Genomic DNA, 21,826 nt, shown 5'->3' on the forward strand with positions numbered 1-21,826 from the left:
TAGAATCTCATCCAAAAATCACCCCACGATTTTTTTTTTTTAAAGGAAAAAGATGAGAAACATCCACGGTATTGATAGTCATTGTTTCTCAGTAGATGTGAAAGTCTACTTTGTATGGACTTAAGGATGACCTTTATTTTTTTACTTTTTATTATTTTCTGAATGTCTCTATTTTTCTGCGAACATGTTTTACAATCAGAAAAACAGATACTTGGGAAGAAGTTGGCAGGTTGTGACTCTTTTCCTTGATTGTTTTGATGAGGACAGCGGAACTCCCGGAGTGATCTACAGGCTAGCATTGACTTTCACTGGAAGTGTGAGGAAATGGGCTGTGAACATGGCCAGCGCAGAGGCCACCACAACCCAGCTGTGTGTCTCCTCTGGGCACATAGGTTGTAGGCTGCTAGCTTTTCCTCTGGAACAAGGAGCTCTTTTCTGCCAACCGAAACCAGCCATCCCCTGGGTCTCAGCTCTGCCTTCAACATCAGCCTCTTGCATCCAGAACCAGCAAGGGGCCTCAGATTGGTGGCAGCCATTTCAAAGTCGGGTGTTTGGCTCTGAGCTCTCATCTGACTGGCAGGTTCCCTCCCAGCAACCCCTAGTGCCTTTCCCCAAACTTTAAGGCTACCATTTAAGCCCTGTTTCCTGCCTAAAACTATTTATTGACGTACTGCTATTTCCTGAACCGACCACATCAATAAGCCCTGAGAGCCATTCAGTGGCTCAGGTTTCTCAAGGCATGCTGGGAAATTCTTCCCCGCTCTGGATAACCACATGAACTCTGGCATGATAGAGTCCTGTGGTCAAGCCAAAAACAGCTGCGTGCAGGCACAGGGGGAAAACACCCCCACCCCCAGCCAGCCACAGCGTCGGGGAGATGCTGTTCCCAGCGAGCCAGCGGAGGGAGGGCTGAAGGCACAAGGATCACACTGTATTCTTACACTTCCTGAAGCACACAGACGGCCCCTCCAATCCCTGCAACCTCCCCATCATTTCCTTCTCCTTCTTTGAAAACAAATGACCCAGGGAAATTTGCCCATCCACACTCTATATCCCCAGTGACTCTAGTTTGTTTCTGGGCAGAGAGGTGGCTAGGGCTGCCATCTCCCCAGCGGGGAGGAGAAAGTGCACTTTTATTTACTTCTGGCAGGAAGTTTCTTTTTCCTGGAGAAGCTGGGATGAGATGTGGGAGGGACAGGCATTGAGGAGCTGGTGACAGCCCAGCAGCAGTTGAGTCGGTCTTGGTCCTCCTCCACGGCCATTGGTTGGACGGCTTAAAAGGAGGATTTGATGGAATTCTTTATATTGGAAAGACGAAAGTCATTTTCAAATAGGAGGTGCTCTATTTTGGCTTGGCTCAAACTTTCACTTCCTTCAGGTTTCCGCTTCAGTGTCAGCCCCTCCGGGAGGCCTCCCCCAACTACATCTCTAAAGTAACAGCCCCCCCAGGGGCAGAGGCAGGGGAATTCCCAAGCCTAGAGCTGGTCTGGAGGGGAACCTAGAGACTTGCTAGATCAATCGCCCCTGGCCCGAGACACAGAATCCTGGGCGTGCCATTTTCTGTCCTATCCTGGGACCTTCAGGCTCCACGAGACATCTCTGAATCCTTATGAATTAGGATTTGGGGAAGTCAAGCCACCTCAAGTTGGTTTCTGTGACTTAGGACCAAAAGAACTGATCAGTGTGAAAATAGGCCTATCTTCCGTGATTGAATAATGGCTCCCTGGGCTCTAGGCAGGAGGACAGAATGGGGCTGGGAACCAGGGATCAGGACGCGTGGCTGGGCAGAGTTGGTAAGGAGAGTGGGCTGAGGCTGGGTGGGCATGCTTCCAGCACAGTCCTGGGTCAGGGGAGGAGGAGAAGGGAGGAGGGGCTATCTGGTAGGCATCTGTCTCTTGGCAGTCCTCCTTGGGCAGCCCACACATCCTGCCCCTTGCACACCCACTCGGGGTAGCATCATGGAACAATCACCCAGGGCTTGGTGTCACTGTGACTAGGTCAGAGAGACCTTCTTGGCTTCAAGGAGTGACATGTGCAGAGTATCTGGTGCACAGTAGGTGTTTAACAAGCGACAGAGAGACCTCTTGGTCACTGCAACCTGAGTCATTCTGTCCACCAAAGCTGGGCCCAGACCTGGCCGCCCCCCATCCTTCTGGCAGGCTGTGGGTGCAGACTCGGCCAAGAGGTGTGCTCATCAGGCTGCACCCACGGCTGGCCATCACGGCCACAGCGTGGCCACAGCTGCTAATCTTGGCTCAGTCTTGTTAGGCACGGAGGCCCAGCCCTGGGGATTGAGCAGTACCTTGACTCCGGAACAGCGAGAATCTGACCTGCAAGGGCACTGGGGCTCCAGCAAGGGTCTGCTGCGGATTCCCATCTCATCGGGGGGGTGGGTGGGTGGGCGGGGGGAGAAGGCGCCCCAGACACTGGTGTGAGCCTGGGGCTGCAGCCTCTGCCCCGACTGATTGCTTGCCTTGAGTTCTGATGTCTGCTGGGCCCTGTACTGCTCCTTGCTGTTGGGCATGTCCTTTCCCACTTCAGGCTGGACTTTTTCCTGAGCATCCCTGACTTCCCTGGTTGCACGGACCAGACATCCACCCACGTGATGCCAAAGCCGTCTCCAACTAGCACATGGCCTGAACTGGCTTATGGGAGGGGTGGGACTCCAAGGACATAGCTGGTCCCCAGGGCTCAAACATCGATACCAGAGCAGGCCCTCCCCACTCTTGCCTCTGCCTGTCTTGGTTTTGTGCATATTGACTACTCTTTCTCCTGCCGGGGTCTCCCTTTGTGATGGCAAAAGCCAAAGATGGTGGTTGGCATCTCCCCATCTCTATCATAATGGCCTGTGAACCAAAGGAAGACAGACCTCCCTCTCTCCTAGTGTCCAAACCACAAATCTCAGGGACAGATTCTGATTGGCCGTGCTTGTCACATGACCATCCCTCAGACCAATCACCTTGGACGTGGAGATGGGGTTCCCTGATTTGCCAGACCCATGTGGCCAATTCTGTGGCTGGGCGGGTGCAGCGCGGTGACTGACCCCCAGAAAACAGCTTCCCACTGAAAACACAGACCCAGGTCTGGGACCATCGCTGTGGCTTTCACACATGCCTGAAACACTCTTGAGCATCGTGTCAAATTCTCTGCACCTTGGTGGTGACTACCGCCCTCTGAGTCCCACCCGAAAGAATGAAGACAGAGTAACGTTACTGGATGATCTCGAATCTGCTCTAATCAGCAGAGATGAAAATCATGCCCCAAATCCCAGCCCTTCAACTATTATTAATTAAAAAAAAAAAAAAGAATCCCTGCAGACATTCTCTGTCACTGATGGTTCACGGCACTGTGGCTGAGAATGCATCCTTTCTGGCACGTGGCTCCAGGTGAAAGGAACACTCAGTGGCTGGGAACAGCCATCAGCCACTTGCAGCTGAATCTAGAATATTCTGTAGATATTTTCCAAGGCTCCCAGGGTGTGAGCACCCAGGATATTTCTGGCTTGGCAAAATCAGGTCAGGTTGGCTCAGCTCTGCTGATCCGTATGTGGGGGGCGGGAGCAGAAGCACTGGAGTGCAGTGGGGAGAAGCCGAGAACTTGGGCTGATTCAGTGGGAATTCTGTCTCACACTTACGCAGGCGTGAAGCCTCATTATCAGGCAAGGGGGAGCCAGCCCCTGCTGTGGCTGTGGCCTTGAAAAGCCCTCAGAAGAGGTTGGAAGTTTTCCTTTCAGCCTGAGCAGGGCTGGACTGTTTGACAGACAGGAATACCGGTGGATGAGCAGGAATTCCTCCGTCCACGGTGTCATAGGACTCATTTAGCCTCAGGAAGACACTCGCAGGTACTTGCCAGGTACAGGTGAGCCGGAGAGCACCGAAGTCTCCTAGGGCAGCCCTCAGTAACCAGACACTTAGTAGACTCTGTGGGAGGTCCCTTGGTTGCCAGCCTGACTTTGGTGTAATAGGACCACCGGACATTTACACGTCACTTTTCTTTTCAAAGCACTTCCTACAAACGTTACTGGCTCCACCTCCCACAGCATCTCACACTTCTGAGGCTGGTAGGGCTGGGACCCAGGTCTCTGATTTGGTTCCTGGGGCTCCTTCTTCCCCAAAGTTGTCCTGTTGGAAAAGGCTTGCCTGTAGACAGGATACCTGCCCCTGCCCTGCCTTTCCCCGCAGCTCCCTGCAGATGAGAGGGCCCTGCTGTCACTCTGCAGAGCCCAGATTCCTCTTGGATCCTGCCCAGAGAGTGGCCGTGGGCTCCAAGGCATGTCATCACGGGGGTCTGACCCGGCCCAGGTAGGTCTTACCCACGATGCAGGGCTCTCTGTGGGGAAGGAGGGCCAACTGGAAAAGAAAAGGGCAACCAGTCTAGTTTGGGCAGGTCACCGTGAGATTATCAGGGTTGTCTGTGCCTCAGTTTCCTTATCTGTAAAATGGAAAGAGACTATGCGACCGGTGCAGGGTCAGCAGGGTGATGAAGTGACAAACACGTGTGAAACCCTGGGGTTTCACTCTGCTCGCAGAGTTTCGGCCTGGACTGGGTTCTCCCTCGAAAGTTGGGTCCCCTCCCGCAGCCAGAACTGCTGTCTGGGATCCCACTGCTCGGGGCTGGGCCCACAGGCCACGTTCTGGATGCAGGATGGAACGGAGGATGTGAAATCCTACTTTCAATGAGCAGCCCCATTGCTTTTGAAGCTGCCTGGAAGGCTAGCGATAAAAATAGATGATTACACAGGCGTTATTCAACTATTTATAGAATTTGAGAAAACCCCCTGAAATGCTCACGAAAAGATTTGGCCTATAATGGGGATTCCAGAATGACTCAGCCTGAAGTCCAAATCCACCCTCGACTTTGAACTTTGCCACAGACCAAGTCTTCAAAAATCACATTAACATTTATGGGGCATTATCCCTCAGGGAAGCTGGAATGCGGGTGCGCACATCTTTTATCAAGCTGTATCCTGAAGTGTTTACTGGACAACAGTTGAGCAACAACTAGGGGTGGGGTTCATGGAAGGGAACTGGGGAGGGGAACACAAGGTCCAGAAGGCCAAAATTTGCATCCACGTATCCTGGCTCCTGCCCTGGTTATAAAGACCACATGGGGGTATGGATATGGAAGTCATTGTCATGCCTGCTCCTTTCCACAAAGATGTGGATGGAAGCTGTTTGCATCAGGCTCTGTCTGAACCACCCCTCGATTGCAACATGCCATTCCATTTGGTGTCTGCTCTGTACCTGGCAAAGTAGGGGTGGGGGTGTCCCTGAAGGAAGCATCCAGGCCTTTCTCGATGAGCCACAAGCTCCAGGCTGCAGACCAGATGGGCCCTTATGCTGTTCCAAGGAGGCTTGGGCCACCTGTGGGGGTGGATGACCAGCGGTCGGGGGAGAGCCTCAGTGCCTGGCCCAGCCCCTCTTCTGGATCTGTTTCACATGGTTGAGGATAGGCCCGAAGTCAAGTTTGGAAAAAATAACACTGCTGCTAAAAATGTCTCAAAAACACTGGTGTGTCAAGAGTACACACAAGGGGCTCAAAAGCCAGAGAGGCCTGGGTGATCAGACTTCCACCCAGCCCTTGGACCTGGGCAAGCCCCAGGACTTCTTGTGGCTCACATCCCCATGTGGGAAAAGGTGACAGGGCTAGACAGAAGGAGAGTGAAAACTCTCTGACCAGGGCAAATACTCGGTGGATGCTTCTCCTCTTCTTGCTTCCCTGGCCTTCCCAAGTTAGGCCCCAAGGACATCCATGCCCGCTATGATGAGATAGCCTGTCTGACGTCCCCCTCCTTCGCCCGTGTATGGTGTGAGTTAGAATTGGGTGTGGGGGGGGAATGGCATCTGTGCAGAGGGAGAACAGTGGGGGGTAGTGACACCAGGTTACTGAGCCAGGGGAGGGCCAGGGGTGGGGAGCACTCCACTGGGAGCTGACGTTCTGGCTAGCACGAGTCTCATGAGATGTTTTATTTCCTTGGCTATACTGAAAGCCTCTTGGTGTCTTTCTTCTCTTTTCCGCCTCCCTCACATATCTGGCAGAAAGTAGAGCTGGGTATAAAATGGCAGTTTGGAAACCCTTGATGACTTAATTTGAGAAGAGGCCTTCAAGATATTTCTGTTGAAGGTTGTGTTAACTGTGAAACACTAGAAGAGTTGGGGAAGAAAAATCTATCTTGTCTCCATGCATACTGAGGTGCCCCACCCCTACCCCGCTAGGCTTTTCTCCCCAGGACTGGGGACACTCGGGCCTTTGAAAAGCTGGCTCACATGCCCACCCTTCAGCTGTTGGCCATCTTGTCTTCTCCTCCCAGAGGCCTCCTGCCTTCTCTAAGTAGATCCTTTACTCGGGTTACTGCCCCATCGCCGTATCACTGGCTCTTCTTCATAGCACATAACACAATTTGGAATTAGACACTTGCTGGTTTATGTGCCCAGTGACTGCCTCTCCCATTTGGGCCACAAACATCATTAGGGCAGGGGAACTCTGTCTGCTTTATTCCCCAATATACATCCAGTGACCAGGGCATAGTAGGCTCTTGGCAGGTATTTGTGGAGTACCTGAACGAATGAATGGAGGTCTCTGAGGCAGCATGGTGCCAGGGAGGGGATATTGTCAAGGCATGGGGGAGGTGATCCTCTGGTTGCTCTACCAGTAGGTAACTTCCCTGCTAGATCTGAGTGTGGCTTTGGTAAAAGAGAGGGCATGAATACGAGATGATTCTAGATTGGGTTATAAAGGGAAGTTTCTTAGGGGAAAAAGATAGATGCTAAGATGGGAAGCTCATTCTGTCCTTATTCAAGTTTCTGCTCATATGAAGGTGGATGGAAGAAAGGGATGATTCCTCATCAAAATGGGGTCCAACAGGAGCCAAGAGAGAAGAAGGAGCTCTGAAACTGAAAAAGGGTGTGTTATCTTTCCTAAGAAATGATCAAACAGAAACACCAGAAGCCCTGCCTCTTTGAGGCTATGTGACCTTGGGCAAGTTATTCACCTACCTGGGCCTCGGTTTGGTTATCCACAAAATGGGGCTCATTAGCCCCATGTCCCATGTCCCAGGAGGCCCATGAGTGGTGGTGAAGACTGAATGAGGGAGGTAATGGATATAAAATCACCAGGAGAATGGAAAGTACTCTACAAAACGGGGTGGTTGGCCTTGACGGATAAGCAAGCACACCTTGCTCACCAGCCCCTCAACATCCAGCTTGGTCCTGGCCTTGCATGACGTAGAGGGCTCAACAGACACATCCTGAACGGATCCACGTGTCCCAGGCTTGCCAGCTGGCACCCATCACTTTTCCCACCCGTGGTCTTGCTGACCAGGCGCCTCCTGTCAAGCCACACGCTGGGTGGTGGGAGGAGGCTCCATCTGCTAGAGCAGGCTTGCCTAATCTTGGTATTGTAGACATTTTGGGCGGGATTACTCCTTTTTGTGGGGCTCTGTCCCATGCCCTGTAGGCCTCTACCCACTCAATGCCAGTCGAAGCTCCCCACCCTCACCCCAAGTTGTGAAAACAAAAAAATATCTCCAGACATTTTCAAAATACATGCTGGGGGCAAAATCACCCCCTCCCCCCCCCACTGGGAGCCACGGCCTCAAGGGAAACCCTGCCCACTCCTGTACCCCATAGCGCAACTTTTTAGGCCACAGCAAGACTCAGAGGCACTGGGATGATGCTGGGGAACGAGAGGGACTCTACCAAGGTCTATGAGGGGGGACTGCCAGAACCATCTTTAGAAACCTCCTGGGGACTGCACCTGTCACACACCTGCACACCAAGTGGCCCTTTCTCGCTGGACTCAGCCTGGAGCTCCTGCTGACTACTGCACACCCAGCATTAGTGTCCACAACCCGCCCCTGGGTCCAGTCCACAGACTGCAGCCATATTCCATCTTGTGGATTACAGACACAGAATTAGGATTTTCAAGAAAGCGTGAATCCTCATGTGCGATGACCCTTCAAAGCCCAATAGGGTAAAACTAAAGCTTTTGTTCTTCTGGAACTGACAGCTCTGTGCTTCGGTTGTGACGTCAGCACCATGAGCAAATTATCTTTCATCAGCTTGGCTGTATTTTTAAATGTGACCAGCTTAGCACACTTAGCCCTGCTTATTTGGGGGTGCCTTGGACAACAGACAAGGCAGCTGCATTTAACAGAGGACACTGACAAAATGCCTCCCACATCAGTGTCCCCAGATAAAAATACTGCCAGCTCGTTCACAGGTCTGTGGGAAGAAAGGGCAGGAAGCTGGAGGTACCAATCGTGTCTGGCACCTCCCCACCCCTCTGCCGGCCCCTGGTGGCACTGGCTTTGCCGGAGACGGAGGAAGCGTCACCCGGGTGACAAGTGACGTTCTGACTTAGTGAGAAGAACAGAAAGACCTGGAGTCGTCTCCCTTCCCGTGCCACCAGCTCTGCCCAGCACGGAAGGCTCCACTTCCTTGGCCAACATACCCAAGGGGAGTCCAGAGAGCACTCTGTGAGCTGGGGCAGGTCTCTTGCCCTTGCTGAGCCCCACCTGGAGAACAGCCTCGTACGATGAGCCCTACTGCCTCTCACTGTGAGATCCAAATGCTTGATTCCTGTTACGCGGGGAGGGGAGGCCGGCTGCAGGCCTAGACTAAGCATGGGTCTCAGTGGAATTGTCCCAGAAGGCTCCCCTCTGCCCTAGAGCACCCCATCCACCAGCATGCCCAGTGCCTGAGGTCACCCCATTAGCACCACACCTTCAGCATAAGGCACTGTTTCTCCAGAAACTCCCCAGTCAAACCACAGGTAAAACATCAACTATAAATCACATTGGCACAGTTCAACTGATCAGAAACTTCCCTTTTATAAGAAAAACAGGACTTGAGACAGGTGTTTGTTTTTTTTTTAAGTAGGCTCCATGCCCAGGGTGGAGCCCAATGCAGGGCTTGAACTCACGACCCTGAGATCAAGACCTGAGCTGAGATCAAGAATCAGATGCTTAACCGACTGAGCCACCCAGGTGCCCCAGAGACAAGTGGGGTTTAAAGAGAGGAAAATTAGGGATAGTTAGGGTACTTCTCATGGGGCAGCACTATGGGAAATCATCTATAGGGTGGCCGATCACAGGAGGCTTTGGAGTCCACGAGGGACTTTGACAAGGATACTGGCTGGGGACCTGGGCAGGGAAGGCTGCAGTCTGCACCTGTTGGTGCAGTCTCCGACACGGCTTGCTGGCTCTGGGCTGGGCACCTCTGACTCCAGCTGTCAGAGAAAAAGCCTGAGCAGTCTGAAGGATGGCCCTAAGGACACTGCAGGTGTCTGACCCCTGCAAGGACATGGGGGAACCATTCCCACTTCAAAAGTGCCGTGCATCAGCAACCTAAGGGAATGGACGATAGGAGTGTGCTTACGAATATGCCAGAAGCCACAAGCACATAAAAGAGGCCAGCCTGTTCTAAGTCCTTCTCCCCGAGTCAGCCTCGGGGAGGCTGCAGGCGCAGGTGTTTGAGTGTGTGGGGCAGGTGTGTGGGGGGCACCCACTGAAGTGAAGATGGTCTCTTCCTTTTTACAATGCCCACATTGATAAGCTGCTTTCTGCTCTAACCACCTCCAGCTAGTCCCCTCTTCCTGTGCAGAGACCCTCACGGATCCAAAAGCTTAAAAAAAAAAAAAAAAAAAAAGCAAAAAAAGCAGACTAGTGGAAATGGGGCGCCTGGGTGGCTCAGTTGGTGAAGCGGCTGCCTTGGGCTCAGGTCATGATCCTGGGGTCCTGGGATCAAGCCCTGCATCCGACTCCCTGCTCAGCGGGGAGCCTGCTTCTCCCTCCCCCTCTGCCTGCCACTCTGCCTACTTGTGCTCTCTCTCTATCTCTCTGTCAAATAAATAAATAAAATCTTAAAAAAAAAAATAGTGGAAATATTTGCCATATTACAAATCGGTCTCTTGGGGAGGGGGTGTTCCCGTCTCCACCCTAAGCACACAGTTCTAGGACTGCCAGCACCCGCAAGATGGCGCCTGCCTTAGCCCTCTGGGTGGCAAACAGCTCGGCCTTCCCAAGGCATGGGTGGTGAGGACTCCATCTTTCTGGGGAGGAAAATCTCATTTCCATAAACATTAAACTCTTACACAAAGAGATAGGTTTCTTTTGATGGCCTGAAATTCTTCCCCACACAGAATTCTGAATCATTAAGTGAGTGACCAAAAAAAGAAGTTGTACACCCTAGTGCTGAACCCCATTTTGGGAACTCAGAGGAAGGAGGACTGGTCCCATCTTCCCAGTGAATAAGCTCCTGGGGAAAGCAGGACCCACCTATCTGACAGAGTCCAGAGACTAGAGGCACCTCTTTATAAGTCATTTTAAGAAACTTAAATTCATGGGCACCTGAGTGGCTCAGATGGTTGGGCGTCTGCCTTTTGGCTCGGGTCATGATCCCAGGGTCCTGGGAGCGAGTCCCGCATCGGGCTCCCTGCTCCTTGGGAGCCTGCTTCTCCCTCTGCTTCTCTCTCTCTCTCTGTCTCTCATGAATAAATAAATAAAATGTTTAAGAAAAAAAAAAAACTTAAATTCATAAAACTAAGATGCGATTTTTTTTTTTTTTTTTTTTTTTGGCCCCTCAATAAGCATCTTCGTTAGATGGAAGAATGCACAGCAGGCTTCCTTGAATGTGGGGACTACCTTAGAACACTCCTGGCTGGATAAGAAGGTGATGTGCAGGCCCATTTCTTGACACTGCAAGTCATCGTAACCCCAGGAAGCTGTCTCTATGGGAGTTGGTGGCCTTGGAGAAGTGGGGAGAGCTTGGGGGAGAAGCTAAGGCCCACCGACAGGTCACAGGGGATGCTCGAGGGACATGGGGATGCCAGGGACAGCAGTTACTTGGGCTCTGAGGACCACATCCCTGCTCGGGCGGGCCTCCCCCAAGGCAGGGAACTAAGTCATGGTTGGACACACCATCCTTCAAAGAGAAGGCAATCTTCACAGCTGAGGATCAAAATACCTCGCCAGGATAATGCCACCTGCTTCCAAAACATGAGTTCTTCCTGACATGAAAGCAACATCAGATAAAGCCAACACAGGAAGTGAAGACAAAACTAACCGCATTTGATTTCTGTATTTTGTCATGGAGCTCCCCAGAGAACCCAGCCTGCTAATTTGGAGTCCATAACACTCTATCCATCTGTATGCCATCCACCCATTCATCCATCTGTGCACTATTCCTCCGCTCCTCCCCTCCCAGATGTTCACGGGCTTCCTGTGTCACATGCGGACTCCGATGCAGCATATACAAGGGGCCTGAGGGAAGGAACGTCCTAAGCCGCATTCTGAGATTTGCTGAACAATCAGGAAAACCTACAGAGTTCGACAAACTCTGGGTCTGACAGGCATCTCCAGAGGGCATCTGCTCCCATCCTACCTGCTTTCAATCATCCTAGGTGGTTTGTAAAGCTGTCCTATTTTTAAAGCTATTCTGGGAGGAATGTCCCCGAACTTCCCTCTGCTTCCAAGTTGTCTCTCTGCTCACCACCCCATGCAGTTGGCTACCGAAAGGTCAACCCCCTGGCTCAGCTGGAGCTCCCATCTCTGGGACCACCAGCCAAAGCCTCACTGCTTTTGGCCTAAGGCCCTCCACCCACCTTGGGGGACCTGCGGGGGAGCCTGGGTTTGCTGGCGGGAGCTTCACTGAGGGACTTAGCTTGTGAGTCTCAGGCGGCCCACAGACCTGGCTCGCCCGCTCACCCCATCTTTCCATCACCACTGGGCTAGAATACCGACTGATTCCGCGCCCGACATGACTTCAGACTGTTCGAGAGCTCACACTGGCTTTCAGCTTTGGGCCTCGCTGGGAAGAATGAGACTGTTGAAGGGGCAGCAAAAAATGCAAGAGGGATTGCCTATGTATCTCTAGGAGGAAGGGGTGGGGCACAGGAACTGAGCTGGGATAAGTGGGTAGCGCGCCCCTGCGGCACTTCTGTGGGGGGCTGAAAGCCATCCTTGGGGTAACTAGTCAGCAGGCCCAAAGGATCCCTAGGTGGGGCACATGCCATCTCTCCGTCTGGTGATGGGGATGACATCTTCCGCAGAGCAGGAGAGAAGGTCATGGGGTAGAGTGGGAGCTCCAACCCAGGCGTTCTCAATTTCTGGGGTCCCACTGCCAGTACTGTGCAGGCACGGGGGGCTGGGGGGGCCCTCCGGGGCTTCTTATTTGCAAGACTGGGCTAAGTAGCACGGTCCCTGTGGTCTGGGCATCGGCTCTCTGGGAATCAGGCTGCCCCCAGAAGCCCTTCCCTATATTGTTGGGGAAGTGCCTGGACCTAGTGGCACTCTCCTTGAATAAAACTGGGGCGGGCTGACATTTTGAACTCCTCCATTATTCCACCTTCGGTGTTTCTGCTATGACCTCGCAGAAGAATTTGGGAGAAAATTTAAGGGAAAAGGAGATAAATGAAGAGGAACTTCATCTATGCTAATTATTACAGAGAAAAAGGGGCGGGGGGGTATGTGAGCAGGCTGCTGGAGCCATGCCCTCCTCCTCCAAGGTGTTCTCTTTACTCAGAGATCCTCATGGAGGCAGGAAACATTTTGTCAGAAATACCGAAATGTCAAGAGGTTTAGAGGTGATGGGGCTGCAGCCCGGCCCTCTTGGTTTCCCTCCGGCAGAGGCCTCCTCACCCACGAGCATCACGAGCTGCCCCCGTGTGCCCTGGCCCGTGCCAGCCTGGGAGAGGATCGGGAAGGGGGGCGGGTGTGTGTGCAGGGGCTGTAGCCTGTCTCCTTCACTCTGTCTGTGGTGACACGCAGGTGGCTAGAGCACCAGTCCCCCGCCACCCACGCATGACTCTGGACAAATGCAAACCCAGTTTCCGCTCTAAAGCAAGTGGCCTTTTTTCTCATCTACCCTCATTCCCGTGAGATGTCATGCAGTCTGGTGGTTTTAAATGCCACCTCATGGCTCGTTCTGCCCTCTACACTTACTCCTGCCATCGTCCTTCCCTCTCGGGGAGTAGGAGCCCCTCTTCCAGTTGTCCAGGCTCCAAGCCTCGGATCACCCTGGACTCAAACATTGTTCCTTGCTCCTATATCCCATCCTTCAGCGAATCCCGTTAGCTCTCCCTTCACAGCTGATCCAGACTCCGCTCTGTCTCTCCACCCTGATCCATTCCCCATCACCCCTCATTTAGACTCTCCCTGAAGCCTTCAGGCTGGTCTCCCTGAGTCTACCCCACCCTTTTTGACTACTCTCAACCCAGCAGCCCAGATGATCCTGCTAAAACCCAAGTCAGATCTAGTCTTCCCTGCTCCAAACCTTCTGAGACATCCCATCCTGCTCACAGCCAACATGCGTCCTCGTGACAGCCTGCAGATCTCTGCACAAGGTAGGCCCTGCCATGGCTCTGACCTGCTGTCCTCCCATAATTCCCAGCCCCGGGCCTCCTTGCTGTGCCTCCATGGGGAAGGTGCCCTCCTACCTCAGGGCCTTTGCTCTGCTCTTTCCCTGTGCTGCATGGTTCACTCCTTCACGTCTGTCCAAAGGTCACCTTGGTGAGTCCTTTCCTAATTGCTCTATCTAAAACTGCACCCTCAACGTACCCTGCTTCATCTTCCTCCACAGTCTTATCATAATTGTTGATCTATTGTCTCGATGTTCACTGTCCCCTTCCTTACTAGAATGTAAGCTCCAGAAGAGCAAGCACTGAGTCTGTTTCATTCACTGCTGAATCCCACCGGAGCCCGGGGCCCAGAGTCCGGGGCCCAGCACAGCGCCTGACACACAACAAGCCCTTAACAAACGTTTGTTGAATGTTGAATGGATGAAGTCATCTAAATTTTTGTTAGAGAGACAGGGATTGACCAGTGAGGCGAAGCAAAGGACACCAGCTAGCAAAAGCCAAGTGCCCAGGGAAGGCACAGGCAGACCATAGAGCAGCTTGGGTGATGGGAAGAGGTTCCAGGGAGAGCGGATTCCAGGAAATCAGGCAACATGGATGGGAAACAAATAGAATCAGCTGGAGCCAGGGAACTCCTCAGGAGAGAAGCTCCAAAGAAGACAAAGGTACCATGGAAAAGTCACAAGGAAGTCAGCAACAGGCTGCCGGGAGGCCTGGGGGTTGCTGCTCATCCTCGGGTGAGCGGGACGCTTCACATGAAGACGAGGAGACCCCCCCCCGCCCCGGGGCCGGACTGGGCAGGGGGACAGGTTCCACCCAGCATGGTGGGGTGGGCAGGGACTTGGCGACACGTCCACTCTCCTCTCATCTCTGGGTCTCTAGGGGCCCTGCCAGCCTGTCAGCCTGTCCAGAACTTGCCATTCATTTACGGAAGGAAGAACACGAAAACAACAAAATGGAAAGTGAAAACCACAAACACAGTTTGAAAGAGCCCTGGCTGAGGAGACCTAGACCCTGCTCTGCCTCTGTCTTACTGGAGGGCCTGGGGCAAATCCTGGCCTCTCCTGCCTCGGTTTCCCCAGAGCGTGGCTCTCACAGTCACCGGGCCAACAAAGCAGACCTGTGGAGTTACCTGTGGACAGGTGTCCACGCTTCAGCCTGGCTTGAGCCATTGTGCAGGGTTCATACAGAATTCTCCATCCTCCCCTAGGTCTGCTCATGACCTCAAAGGCAGAGTCGTGACATTCCTAGGAGGTCGCTTCTGGGAGCCAAGGCTCTCCTGGGCGGATGGCACATGCGGCGGGCAGGTGTGGGGCCAAAGAAGATCAGAGATTGGGGGAAGCTGGCTGGAGGTGAGCCCAAGGCCTTCCACGAGGAGAAGGTATATTTGGGAACACCAGGAAGTGGGCCAGCTCACAGAAGCCACAGAGGAGGACGTGCCCCCCCACAGACGTGGCCTGTGATGTGCCTCTGAGATTTCCAGGGTGGTGGCTGGAGGTGGCTTTGGCTCCAGCCGGGCGGGGTCTGAAGTGGGAACTTCAGAGCAGGAGTTGGCCACATTCCTCTGAAATCCCCGGCCTCTGAGAATGAAAGCCGCCGGTCACGTCCTCCCCTCACACGTCTCTCCTCTGTGAGAGACCTGGCCCCGGGCCCCTGGCGGCCAAGGCGGCCCCTTCCAGCTCCGGGCGCTTTCTCAGTCTTTCAGGAAACGGCTCCAGGCCTGGTGGGGTATGTGCATCCGGGGGCCAGGGAGGGGTGGCTGAGCTGGGCCTGGGCCAAAGGGCTCTGTGGGGTGTCCTGCTGGACTTGGCAGCCTGCCCCTGGGTGACTCAAGCCTGCTGGTCGTCCCCTACCACCATGCCCGCCTCGAACTCAGGGCTCCAGAAACAGCCTTTTCCGATGGCCCCAAGGACACCTTTGCAGTTCCTTGTCCTCGGATCTTCCTTCACACTCCCCGTCTGCTTCAAACTTCCTCTACCTTGAACCTTCGGCCCAGTGAGCCCGGGCAAGCTACTTCCCCAGTCTGGGTGCGGGAAAAGGAGGGGCCGGAGTCACGGGCCTTGGGTTCTCAGCTCTGGCACTTCATCTTTTGGGAAGGGTGGCTATCCTTCAAGTCTCGTCTCTTCAGCAGGACCCTGAGACCCTCGAGGGTGTCCTCATTCCATCTCTGTCCCCTCCCCAACATCTAGTAGACAGCCTTGGGGGCTGAGGGCGGTTCATACATGAGAACTACATCCGGTTCTGCTTTTTCATGGCCTGGTTTGCTGCCAAGCCATTGATGACATTCCCACCCTCTGAATCTGCTGGGCACTATTAGTGTCCCAGTCACATGGCCCTCAGTAGATACGGCCACGTGTACATAGGTCTTATTTTCCCCACTGGCTTAGGAGCTCCAGATCAACAGAGCAATGAGTCTGATTGCGGTGTTCTGTTGGTGGAATGCACCTGATTAGGAGATTGCCTCATTTAATCCTTATAACAGCCCCATGGCAGTGGCACTGTGATTATCCCCATTTTAAAGAGAACCTGGGCCACAGAGAGGTTACAAGTATCCTGCTCAAGGTCATGAACGTGCTCCTGGCAAAGCTGACATCGGAAGCCCCGGGATCAGGCTCTCACATCCAAACACTCGGAACCGTGGCCCTGCATGCCTGTGGGTCTCTCACTCTGTCTTGTCTTCCCAGCAGAGCCTCAAGCAAAAACCAGCCTTTGATTTACACTTCTAACTTTTTCTTTTTTAAGACCCCTTTGGATGTTCTAGGTCCTTTGTGATTCCAGATACATTTCAAAAGCAGCTTGCCAGTTTCCACCAAAAAGCCTGCTGGGATTTTGATTGGGATGGTGTTGAATCTAGAGATCAATTTGGGAAGAACAGACATTTTAATATTGAGCCTTCTGATCCGTGAGCATGAGACGTCCCTGATTCATACTCGATTGTAGCTCCCTAGAGCTTCATACAGGACCCAACCCAGGGTATCAGTGCACATGGGATGACTCGGATCAAATCACAAATTCCTCTCACAGTTCTCCCAAGGAGAGTCCAGTCGAATCACTGAATTATGAGCGTATACAGAGGGCCAGCGCTGTACTAAGCCCTTCACATGCATTACCACATTTAACCTCCCCAGCAACCCCATGGAGTGTTATCATCATCCCCACTTTACTGGCAAGGAAACTGAGGCAGAAACACATCCAAGATCACATGACTACTAAACAGGAGTTGGAATTCGAATCCAGGCCTGTTGGACTCCCTACTCTGGAAAAGTAAAAATCAGCTGCTATAACCTCAAACCCAAAGGAAACGATTTGGGGCTTCTCAGTGGTTCAGTGCTCCCTGCTAAGGAAGGGGCTGCAGAAGCCATGGAGGGAAGGGGCAGAATGAGCGTGCTGAAGATGAGGGTCTGCAGCCCAGGAGGCACCCCCCGTGGGTACCGTGGGACTCCACGTCTCCTGGCACCCACCCATCCCTGCCACCTCCCCCAGGCTCAGCACAGCCCACTTCTCCTGAGTCTGTCTGGGGCACCCCGGCTGAAGGGCCTGCTGCCCAGGGTCCTGCACGGCTCTTCCCGAAGGCATCTTGCCGTGCAGACCTCAGCCTTCCTAGCGTCGGGGTCCACTTCTGGCCCACCTCTCCAGGGAGATGATGAGTCCACACCCACCCATACAGTAGCACGAGCACTTTCTTGTAGTTCTCCTCAAGTGACCTGTCCAGGGGGGTCCCTTGGGTTTTACAGGTCTGGAATTTATAGTGATGCTGATGAGGTCTGTGTTCTGTCCCTCCAGTAGTCGCATCTCTGCCTCTCCCAGACTTAGGGATCTGGTCTACAAAGGCCGCTCCCCTGACTCCCTCCAGCTTCACGAGTTCTTCCTGGCAGTGCAGCCCCTGGAGGGCAGGTGTGCAGGGAGCCAGGGGGGATGCTCCAGGTGTGGTCCTGGGATGCTCAGGGAAAAGGGAGGAACAGGTCAAGGGACTCACTGTTAGCCCTGAGGGGCCCTAAGATGCTCAGGCCACTTATTTACAGGGGAGGCCAAGGAGGAGAGCTGGCTCACCCAGACTTCTCCTCAGAGTAGGGGGCGAAGCGGGACCTAGAACTCAGGATCCTGAGCCCTGGCGGAAGCGCTGGTGTCTGTGTGCCCCTCCTCAGGGGGCATAACCACACATTCTATATGGAATCCTGGGACCCGGGGTGCCCTGGTCCCACAGCAGGGTCCTGAACCTTTCTAAGCCCCCTCCTGGAAAGGGACAAATCCAAAAAAATTCAGGTTTCTCCTCCAACCTAAAGGTCAGAGGGTCAGCCATCCATTCATCTCCTGTGGGGGTTCTCAGTTGGGAGACCTTGAGAAGGGGGAGCTCCCACTGAAGGTCATAAGAACTGCTGTCCAGAGCAGCGTTCCCCGGGCCGCAGTGTCTGGCTCGGAACCTTGCCCCCCGCTGAGATCCTCCTCCTTCGGAGAGCTGTGAGAGACGGATACCCGAAAGCACAGGGCTGCCCGACCTCCCTTGCTGCTTTGCCAGCCCCCTCCAGGGCCTGGGGAAGCTGTGTGTGAGCAGGGGCAAGGCGGGGAGGGGTGGGGGAGTTGGGGTGGGGGTTGAGAAAATACCACGTATAGCCAGGAGCCCTTAATCTAAACTGCAAACTACCCTTGGAAGAAAAGCAGATGGGGAGCAGCCAGATGCACGCTGTCTGGGAGCTGGAATGTGAATGTGTAATGTGGCAACACAAACACACACACACACACACACACACACACGTGCGCGCGTCTTGCCCCTTCTTCCTTCCCCGGGGTGAGGGGGGGGATTCCCAACCAGAGAGAAGACCCAGGAGACCAAGAGCTGGGGCTTATCATGGCCCCTTGCCGCAACCCCTGGTTTGCACGCAGCGTATTTAAGGCCTGGGGCTGGGCCACATGGCCAGGGTTTTTAGAGCAGCCCACGGAGAGAGAATTTACTTGTGAAAGCCCTTGTTACTTCATGGCTTCTCTCTTTAGACAGATAGGGGTCACCTCCCTCCCTGCCTCCCTCCCTCTCCCCCCTTCTCGCTTTCTTTTTCTTTTGATACTTCAGATGTGAACCAAGGTGGCCAAGTCCATCCTGCCTGCCCCTGCCCACTCATCCCTCACAAACAGTAAGGCCGGGGGGCGGGGCGGGGGGGGGTCTCGGTCATCTGTCTCCTGCCAGCGCCCCTCACAGCTGCTCTGGGAGAGCCAGGGAAAGGCACTTCTGTTGTCCTGACCCCAGCCCCGCCCCTCCCTCAATGGTCTGGAGGCCCCAAACAAAGTCCCATCCCCAGGGTCCCTCCCAGGCCGCCAGCCGAACCATATGGACAGGCTGTGGTCCCCAGCAGGCCACAGACTGAGTGACAGGGTGAGGGAAGGGAGATTTACTACCCTGCAGGGAGGGAAGGGCCTCAGAGGTCGCCCAGTCCATCCACTGCCCCCAAGCAGAAGGCTTTCATAGAGTCAGCAGCGGCCGGTGGGGCTGGCGTGGGGAGGGGGCGGCGGTGATGCCGGCAGACAGAGGAGGAAGGCCCCTGGGCTGTGCTGGGGTGAGGCCCAGGAGGCACGAGAGCGGGGCTGGGTCCTTCCCATCCCTTCGGAGCTCCTCATTGAGATTCGGTGCGCCACGCATCCTGATCTAGCGAAAAGCAGTCAAGGCCAAAGGGGAAGCACTGCCCTAGGACAGCACCTCGCACTGATTCAGGCCCCGGTCTCTGGTCGCTCCTGCTCAGCCCGGGACAACTGTGTAGCGCTGGCCGAGATCCTCGGCGCACCTGGGATTTATGGAGGGCTCACTCTGTGCCAGGCGCCGCTTTAAATCTTTACAGGCGGCATCTCATTCAGTCCTGCTAACGGCTCTATCACCATCCCCATCACGTGGGTTAGAAAACAGACAGGAAGATTAGGTCACTTGTCTAAAGGTGCGCGCCGGGAGTGGCGGAGCTGGGCTCTGCACCGGGGCAGGAATGCAGCTCCGACTGCAGCCAGGCTCTAAGGCTGCTCCCTGCTGAGCCCCGGCGGCCCTAACCGGGCTGCTGAATGATGCTTGGTTACGAGCAGAGCCAGGTGGCCCTGCAGTTCTGTGCTTCTGGCAAAGCCCGACTCTGGGGTAGACTCCTTTTCTCTTGTCTTCCTTCTTCCTTCCCTCCTGCCTTCTCTTTCTTTAATGAACAAAGCTCATAGAAAGGCAGAAGGAGGGCACGGAAGCTTCCTGTTTCTCACTTACAGGGTCCAAACCTAATCTCAGCTATGGTGGCTTTAAGTGACTACAAAATGAGAAAAATCGCAGAAAGCGAGACCTGACCTGGTTTCGTGAAGTGGTCTTGGTGACCTTGATGCATCCCAAAGCCCCCCACCCCTGTTGTCTGCACTCCTGGAGGCTCCCGGGTGGGGTGGGGTTGGGGGCTCCTGGCAGCTCCAGGAGGAGGGGGGCAGGATCTCCTCCTGTGCGCCCATCAGTCATCCTGCACAAACCTGTCCACATAGCTCACATTTATCTGAAATGGACCAGGTGTGGAAAATCGGGTGCTCCCACATGCAGCAAATGGCCGAGGGCTGGGGGCTGGTCTCTTTGGGGTGTGTTTATCGGGAAGAATGGGAAGATATTGGAGGTGACCACTTCTGGAAAGTGAGAATAGCAGCCTGGACCTCTCTGAGCACATGTGGAGTGGCTCTTCCCATGTATACGTGTTCACTCTGACCCAAGCATCCCGTGCTCGCCATGCTGACACATATGAAATGAAGGGGTCCTTGTAGGCACCCAAGCCGGAAACTTGCCAAGTCATTCAGAGCCAACCCTGAGATCACTCTAGGTACCCCCCTCCGACCCTCGGGTCCCACTGCCATTGCCCGAGGGAAGCCTCCAGATCATGCCTCTCCTCCCCAAAAGGGACATCTTGCTCCTCCCAAAGTCCTCATCCTGCCCTCCTCTGTCGCACAGCAGAGGGAGATTTAAAATGCCCATCAGGAGATGTCACCTCCCTTAGAAACCTTCAGTGGTGCCCCAAAGACCAAAGGGTATGGTCCCCATTCCTTGGCAGGGCAAAGTGTCCCTCCCAACTTAGGTTGGCTCTCCCTCCCTCCTTCTCTTCCCTCTGTCCCCAATGCACACTTCTTTCCCATAATATCACCTCCTTTGCCCCTGCACACTATTCCTGCTTCTTGCCTATGTGTATGCTCATCTGTTAGCCAGGAAAACGATCCTCTGCAAACTTCTTCACTGGGTCCCCCCACACCAGCCACGGAGACTCACCGGCCGATAGCATTTGATGTGCCCCGAGTGAGTTCTCTCTCCTCTAGATTCTCAGACAGTGTGTGTGTGCCTCTACAAAAGCCCTCAGCAGCCACGTCTGCAGTTGCTGGTTTACCCTTGTGTGTCTCCTGCCAGATGGCGAGGCACCCAGTGACGGCAGGGACACTGTTCCATTTCTCCACCAGCACCCTGCCCGGCACATAGCAGCTGCTCAGCTAATGAATGAGCACATCTCTGTGTTGAAAAGCTGTAGCCGCCGTGCACGTGGATCCATGTGAGATGGACAGAGACTGTGTGCGCGCAGGAGGGCGACGAGGTGGCGATGTCAGGCCACCGTGCACGCTGGTGGGAGTGCAGCGCGTGCTGACCAGGTAACTGGAGTCAGTATTCCCAAGCGCGGGAGTCAGCGTGCTGTGTTTGGTGCGAAGCAGCCGACGCAGCTTCTCTGGGTTTCCCCAGGCCTGCCGGGGCAGCCGACAGCCGCAACGTGCGGTGGCCGCTGGGACGCTGCATTCCCAGCCGTGTGGGAGGAAGCATCTCTAGCCGAGAGAACAGAGCAGGCGGGCTGGGCTGCAAACCCAAGCAGCAAAGCTGAACACGAGTGCCAGGCTGAGACACGCAGCCCCAGGTTCGGGAGTGCCCTGTGCCAGCTCGCGAGCTGTACCCCGCTCACTTATCGAGTCCTCCCACCCAGCGGGCCTTGCAGGTCTGGGCTCCCCCGCACCCGGACAGTTGGATGCCCCGCTGGAGTGTGCTGGTTTGGACATCAACTAGGGGGCTGGGCATGGGCTCCAGGATTTCTTGGATCAGAAAGATTTGAGGGTTGCCAATGTTTTATTTTGCTAGGGATGTTTTTAAAAAAGGTTTCATCCATCATTTCATAAAAGAAAGGACAATCTAATGCCAAGAGAGTAGGAAGGATGCAGTCTCAGAATAATGGCCAGTCCTTCCCAGGCAGGGCGGGGGGCAGAATCGCAGCGGACATAAACCTTACTGGTACAGCGCCCTGTGCAGACCAGCTTCGGTCTGGCACCCGGGAACCACTCAGCTAAGGGCCCCTCGGCCTGTCCCCACGTGGGAGGGCCTGCTTTACCCATGTCTAACAGGCCTGCCTCCAGTCCTTCTTCATTCTACGGAGAGGAGACGAGGGGCCGCACCCTGCATCACTCACTAACGGGCTAGGACATGGGGACAGGTAAAGGTTAACTGGGGAAAAAGGAGAAA

At 54.3% G+C, this 21,826-nt stretch overlaps 1 protein-coding gene across 9 annotated transcripts in view; it reads right to left on the reverse strand.

Annotated features, from left to right (window-relative positions):
• The window catches only part of CTIF (cap binding complex dependent translation initiation factor), a 290,202-nt gene that overhangs the window by 50,866 nt on the left and 217,510 nt on the right, over positions 1 to 21,826 (reverse strand). The window lies entirely within an intron of this gene.

This window comes from Mirounga angustirostris, unplaced genomic scaffold (assembly GCF_029215605.1).
Source record: "Mirounga angustirostris isolate CCGP_5_RB_7025 unplaced genomic scaffold, mMirAng1.0.hap1 SCAF_14, whole genome shotgun sequence".
In the NCBI taxonomy this organism is placed as follows: Eukaryota; Metazoa; Chordata; class Mammalia; order Carnivora; family Phocidae; genus Mirounga; species Mirounga angustirostris.